Source organism: Melitaea cinxia, chromosome 16 (assembly GCF_905220565.1).
Source record: "Melitaea cinxia chromosome 16, ilMelCinx1.1, whole genome shotgun sequence".
NCBI classification, from domain to species: Eukaryota; Metazoa; Arthropoda; class Insecta; order Lepidoptera; family Nymphalidae; genus Melitaea; species Melitaea cinxia.
Window position 1 is genome coordinate 5,063,583 of NC_059409.1, and position 8,247 is coordinate 5,071,829.

Genomic DNA, 8,247 nt, shown 5'->3' on the forward strand with positions numbered 1-8,247 from the left:
TCATTGATTCGCAATGTTGTTTAATTTTTTAATTTTTTTAAAGCTTATTGCCTTTCGTGGCAGCGAACCAAGCAGTTAGTTGCCTTTTGGTAGGATGACGAATTATTCACATACCTACATCTATTCTTTGTTTGGTTATATTATCTTCAAATTCATGTGCCACTATCAAACAACTGCTTTAGATATTTATACCTAACTAGCTGTGAAACGCGGTTTCACTCGGGGTAATTTGAAAAAAAAATCCTATAGCCTTTATCGGTAAATGGACTATCCAACACCAAAATAATTTTCAATTCGAACCAGTAGTTCCAGAGATTAGTACGTTTAAACAAACAAACAAACTTTTCAGCTTTATATTAATATTAGTATAGATTAAACTAACTAGTTAAGTTTAGAATATTCAATCGAGTAAGGTACTCGTAAAGACCATTTTTATTGTCTGTTTTTTTTTAGCCGAATTTTTTTTTACGACTGATCAAGTTCACCTTCTCAGTCAAACTATTCATTTGAATACTCTGTTTTACGCTTTTATCTTCTTATCTTGTATGAGTCATAATAATGCAATCGAAATAGGTGCATATGCATAAATTATTTTATTTATGAAACAAATTAAGTGATTTATTAATTTAATATTTAGATAAAGATCGAAACTATAATTTATTAGGAAAATAAAATGAAGTCCTTTAGTGAATAATTCAGCAGTAGTTTATGTAAATCATTTTAATAAACTAAAAGACTTAAAAGGGTATGATTGATGATATTGACATTTTAGTAATTTATTTATTCTTCTTTATACAAAAATAAAAATATGGAGAATATTATTGATGTACCATACTATTTAACCTTATAAGTGTGTTAAAATACACGAAAGTGTTGGACTTTACAACTTTCGGTAGCCTCATAACAAAAACTTACGACCATAGGGACAGAATCCCACGAACCTTTTTAACAATAACATAATATAGCCAGGTAGGTACAAACTAACGAACGATACCATATTTGTGAATAAATACACGTGAATAAATCTAGAGTTATAAAGAAAAGTTATAATTTCTTATATTTAAAAAGATAACTTTTAAAATACTTTATTATATTTTATCTATATTTTTTTAAAGAAATCAGATATAAACTGTTAAAGGTATTTAAAGCCAGTTTACACTTTCACAATGGTATTAGCAATATTTACAGTCAAAACATCGAATACAAATAATACCCACTGTTTTTAAAGTTAAAAAGTTAAGAACAAGTTGAGTTCTTAAGTAAAATAAAAATAAATAGCTTTGGTACATATCTCTTATCTGTATCCAACAAATAAAAGTAGCATATATATATATTTATTTGTTTACATATGATATAATTATGTATGTTTTTGGACTTTATCGGAGTTTACTCCTTTAAAATCGTTTTGTATATAAGGCCCCCGGTATGAAAAATATGAGGAGTCAAATCTACTGAACGAATGACCTCGTTGCGTTTTTGTAACGCAATAGATGGCGTTATTTGAATCGTTTATTTGATACGGCACTAATCTGTTTCTTAGACTAGTAAGCCTTTTTGTTCCTATTTTAAACAGTCGATCTGAAGGAGTAAACTCTAGTCGTGGGTCGGAGCTGACACACACTTTTTTTTTATTTAACAGTTAAATTACACTTTGTCATATATATCGTTACATCTTTGTCAGATATATCTATTCGTCAACTGTAAAAAAAATTATAGGTACTTTATTGATTAAAGAGAAACCAGTTCTAAAGCCTTATACTACCTGCTGACTTCTGGAGCAGCCTGACTGCGGAACTACCGCGACCTTACAGAAGACCACAGCTAAATAATACTACTGTGTCCATATAACTAAGAACATTTGTTAACAAAGCACGCAATACTTATATTTTATCTTTTTGCGTTCGATTATAGAAAGTCAAGTAAATTACCGTTCGAAAGTTTTTTTTCTTTTTAATTTATTTAATATTTGAATTTCATATGTAAAATGAAAGTAAGAGATGCTTTAGAGCATCGATAAGTTTTTCTTATATTATGTATATACAAATGAACTACAGAAGCGTTACAAAAATTGAGCGATTATGCAAATACAAATATACCTATATAGTCAATTTTTATACAAAAACTAGCTGCCCGGACAGACTTCGTTCTGTCAAGAGTAAAAATTAAATAAATTAATAAAATAAAATAAAAAATTAAAATAAAGTAACGTTTTCCGAGTGATCACTTTGTTTTTAACTTTTTTTTTATTTTTGTTTTTTAAACCTTCCGTGGGCCTTAAGAAACATACAAAAAAATAAATTAGCCGAATTGGTCGAGCCATTCTCGAGCCATGCGCTTAGCAAAATTCATTTTTATTTATATAGAGATAACTAACTATCTGACTCGGCAAACGTTGTCTTGGCGCTAAACGCTATTTAAAAATAGGGGTTGGTGGTAGAAGGGTGAAAATTTAGGATTGTATGTATTTTTCAACGTCAAATCATAATAAAACAAAAAATAAAGAATTTATCTAAATATTTAAAAAAAAATTGGGGTGGACTACCCTTAACATTTAGGTGGATGAAAAATAGATGTTTTTCGATTCTCAGACCTACCCAATATGCACACAAAAATTCATGAAAATCGGTCAAGCCGTTTCGGAGGTGTTTAACTACAAACACCGCGACACAAGAATTTTATATATTAGATAATCTTATATCATAGTATAAAACAAAGTCGCTTCACGCTGTCTGTACGCTTAGATCTTTAAAACTATGCAACGGATTTTGATGCGGTTTTCTTTAGTAAATAGAGTGATTCCAGGGGAAGTTTTATATGAATAATACCTACATGCATAATACAGTAGAGTAACGCTGATAGTTTTTGCACCCGTGCGAAGCCATGGCAGGTCGTTAGTTAAAGTATAACAAAAAAAAACAAAAAAACGTAGTAAATAAGTATTTTTAAATTCTGTTTATTAAAAGTCAATATTATAAAATGATAATTACTCAACCTCGCATTGTTTCCTTTTATTTCTTTTATTGTACTATTTTATTATTTTTGTTTTTTCCTATTTCAAGATTTTAGGGGCTGATCTGAGGGTCACATATTTATTAATTTAGTTGTTAAAAACATTTAATGTTAAATTCTTATTTCGAGGCGAGATGTGAATCAGTACTAAATAAAACTCATTTATATCATTTAAATATTGCGTCTAATTTTAACAAATTTACATAATCATTTCCGTAAAATAAATTGACGGTAAGTTTAAATATTTTAAACAGAATTCTCAAACGTTTAGTTTATAAGTATTTTATATTATAGTTAAAATCGAACATAAAATAAAAAACCTTCTAATCATAATAAACACACATCATCTTTATATTATGTGAATATACTTTTTTAGAAATAAAATTTTCCGGGTAAAAATACAAAATTTCAACCTCTGTATATGTAGGTAGGTACCTATATGTATATGTAGGTAGGAAAACTCAATTACGAAATAGTCTGCTACCTTCTTTTCTTTAATGGGCATCCATCTAGGTAGTTGACAAGTAATAGTTAATTGTCAATTTAGTTGTGGCTATTATGCTATCAGGATTATAGTGACGATTAAGCAAGTTCTTGTATACAATACAAGGAATTTATTTACGACTAGCTATGTCCGTGGAATTAAAAAAAATATTGTTTTATTCAGTTCGCAGTTACAAAAAAAATCTAAAATAAAAGTAGCCAAAATGACTCCTTATTACATCAGCTATCTGCCAGTGAAAGTCCCGTCAAAACGAGTTCAGCCACTTCAGACAGACAAAAATTTTAATAAATGTTATTTTGCTATATATAACGTTTATACACCCATATGCATTTAGTAAAAACCGGTATTTTAATATTACGAACAGACACTCCAATTTTATTTATTTTTACATGTACATATATAATTAATATTATATATAGGCGTTCTTAAAAAAATATTATTTGTTTGAACAGAGTAGATTTCCTCATAATTTCGACACTGGACTCACCTATTCCGAAAAAAAAAACAATAGTCTTCGGAATTCTCAATGACGGCATCTTGACTTTGACGTCATGACTTATCGTGAACTGCTTAAGCAAACTATCTGTAGATTTTTCCAACAACAACTTATCTACGCCTAGAATTATTTAAATTTTCTGGTTTATATAATTTAATTTTTTGTTTAGAATCTTAAGATATTATGTAAATTGATTTAATTTGTAAAAATCTGCTGGGCTCATAGCTTTTTTTTTCGAGAAATATTCGAGTTTAATTCACCACGTACCTCCACTGTGGGTTAGCGGATAATTTCCTTACAACTTGCAACGATTGCTATCAGGTATCTATAGTAGCGATCGGGACCGAGAGCTGTATAGGTGCTCTGCAAGGTCGACAAACACTTAAACCTAACATATACAAGCTTTTCTTCTTTTCTTGATAGTTTTCCTTCAACATAAAATTGTTATCTAGGACTTCAATATACAATGGTTTACATTCCTAAGCTTAACGATTCAGCCTCTAATATCCCACTGATGGAATGTTTCTTCGTTTCTAAGTAAGCTTATTTCTCTTATTAAGCCACACTTGAATATTTGTGACAAAATATGGTTTGAGACATAGTCAACAAGAGAAAGTATCGTCAAACGAAGAAATGGATGAAAAAAAGTCGTCTCTAAAGGCAGGCATCCTTTTGGCGCTTTGTTTGATATAATTAAAACGTACAACGTAAAACGCTATTGAAACGTATAATTGTATAGTCACACTTTATAACTATTAACAAAAAGTCTTTGTGTGAAGCCGAGAACAGGCAGACAGGCGAACGAACATGGCGAAAAAACTTGGGTTTCTTGATGACTAAATAACAAAGAAATAAGAAATGTTTACACAAAACATGTTTTTTTCTTTGACCAACGAAACAATAAAGACACAACACGATGAATCGCCCTAGTGACGGACAAAATGTCCTGTTATATGATTCGGGTTTAAATATGCACGTAGGCCAAGATTTTGCTTTAAAATAGTAATAATACTACTTATTTTTGGCACATTTTCAAAAATTCCTAAACAATTTTCAGATTTCGCATAATGATTTTTTGGCTATGTATACATTTATAAAAAGTATGTATAGTAATTGATTACTATAATAAAATCATATTAATATTATGTACGTAAAAATTTATATAGTTTTTAGTAGTCATTCACGAAAAACTATTTCTTGCGACTTTAGTTCAAAAAGTTCAGCGGCACTCACAACCAGATCGAAGCTAACTTTTACCACCAAAACGAACGAAATGACAACGCAATGTATATCAAAAGCCAGCTTTCCTCTACTTTTTCCTAAGCTGCAGAACTTTTTGCCTATATAATGATTGGCCTTTAGTAAATTCTAGCTTGCAATGTCCACGAGTCGAGATTGAGGAATGCGTGTGAAATAATTTAAAAGATCGCCATATTGTTTGTCAAAACAATGTAAAACTAAACAAAAAATAGAAGTGCGTCGGTCGTTCTATAAGCAGTTTTATTAGCTAACGATAAATTGTAAGAAATTGTCTACAAAAACTTTAGCCGTACGATTTTTTCACAGTTAATAATTTGCAGTACTTTACGAGCGCTAAATGACAGACGAAAGTTTTTTTTTTAATACCTGTGATGACAATAATTGGTACTATTGAACGAAACGGTTATGCTATTGTTTAAGGTTGGTAATTTTTTGTATGAGGATACATTTGTCTATTTTGACTGAGGTAGGGCACAGCAGGTAATATTCTGTTTAGAATCTAAAGCAGCTTACAGCTAAATAATACTGCTTTCAAGCAGTATTGTGTTCCCGTGGTGAGTAAAGTGACCAGAGCTCCTGGACGGATAGGATCGGCAACGTGCTAGCAATGTTTCTGTTGTTGCAGTCGTCTAGGCGGCTACGGAAATCGCTTACCATCAGGTGTACCGTTGATTGCCAACCTAGTTTTATTTTATTTTTAATGTTATGTTTTAATAATATAAAAAAATGTTATGTATACACATGTACATGTACATGACATGTACATGACAATAATACCTATTTTTTTAATTGATATTTCATATAATTTTTAAATAGGCTAAAATAGAATAGGTCTAGGACGCTGGTAAAATACCAGAATGAATAACATCCCTCGAAAGCGGGCCGCTTTAGTATTAAATTTAAAAAATATAACATTAGTTAATAACATAATTATTTAATGTACGATAATTAAGGTATTAAATGTTATTTAAAAATAAAAAATAAAACATAAATTAATTAATTACTATAACTACATATCTATTGTTTTTTAAACATAACATAGTATGAAAACAGTTACTTCGTACAGTCAGTATGCTTAGATCTTTAAAACTACGCAACGGATTTTGATGCGGTTTTCTTTAGTAAATAGAATGATTTCAGAAGAAAGTTTATATGGATAATACATGCATAATATAGTAGAGGAACACTGATCGTTTTTGCAAGCGTGCGAAGCCGGGGCGGGTCGCTAGTACTAGTCATCAATATTTATAAGACATTTTAAAATGTAAACTATTCATTTTTCATTTATTATATCAAATGCCGCTCGACCACACACTGGACAAACTTACAACACTGTAGATAAACAAGCGTCATTCTTTGTGTGTTTGTGTGTCTAATTTCGTTTTTCACCAACTTCATATATCTTTTGTAACTGCTCCTGCTAATGCATTTGATTTTACCTACTAGGGAAAGACTTTTAACATAATTCGTAAGTAAGGACTTATTTTCAAAATTCTGTCTTTTTAACCAACTGCAAAAAGAGGAGGTAGGTTTTATTCGAAGACTAGTACATATTGTGTGATTCGAATTAAATTTATCCGTAATAATGTATATTCTATTACACTTGTAGCTTTAAATTTAAATTGTATTTTTTTAAACAGAGAATTAAAAAGGAGATTAATGCTCTACTGTAATAGAACGCTACGGTATTAACGGTGTTCCAATGATAGTTCAATAACAAGAGTTTGATTAGGATTAGTTGTAAATATGACATTATTAAGCAACAACTCGTACTTAGGTAATAAGTTCATCAAAACAACAAGCGCGGACGTGATTCACACCTTATCTATCGTTAATGATTAGGTTTTAAGTAGTAAATTAATGTTGTATGTAATAAACATTCATCGAACTCATAAAACATTTTGGGTATATCTGAGCATGTACGAAGCGATATAATTCTAAGTACCATCTCATCTAGTGACAAATCTTGAGCCAGTGTCACACAGGTCATAAAGTGTAATTCCTTTTCTATTTATTTCAATGGTTAAACTTCAGACTTCTCGTAACATTGGGCCATTTATAAATAAATAAATAAATAAATAAATATTTACACAATACATACACGGTCGTTTGTTCCTAAAGAAAGCAACTTAATGCTTGTGTATTTTTTTTCGATAAACATACTTATAAATAATACATATATAAATATATAAATCAATATATACATTACACCCAGATTCGGGGGAGAATCGAACTCATAAACCTCGGAGCAGAAAGCAGGGTCACTACAAACTGCGCCAACGGGCTAGTCGAATAAAATTATATATTTAATTCAAACTCCGATCCTTCCTAGATGGAGAAAGAGACCTATGCCCAGCAGTGGGATATTAAAGGGTAAATCCTGACCATGACAAAACATTAGACTATACTCTCAAGTTATCGGATCAGTGTTGTAAGACAGCTGCAACCACAACACAAACATATTGCGCACATTTAAAAGCAAGTTTTCACTTATATGAAGTAAGAAAATTTTAAACTAGGAACAAAGATATTATTAAAATTGTCGTACTTAGGTACATCAAAGATATTGCCGCTTTAAACAGAGTGAATGCAAACGGTTCGTATTGAATAAGTCCCATTACGAATTTTTGAAAATAGAAACATCAGTTCACTGACTGCCCAATATATCTTAGTAAGCAGATATTTGTGTGTTGTTATGAAAATATATTTTTTTTTGTATTAGACTTTTTTTTATAATTACTTAAAGTACGGTACTATGATATTAGTTTTTTAGCTCGTAAAACGAAAATTAAGAAAGAAAATCAACATTTCAATAAATTGTAGTTTTAATTTCTGTTGACATAAATGTATTTTTTCTAAACGTCGATAAATTTTATTATTAAATACAGTTCAGGAATAAAAACAATTAAAAAAATGAATTAAATCGAAGCGGAAAACGTATTAATATTTTTAAATAAATAATATACACGTGGCTTGA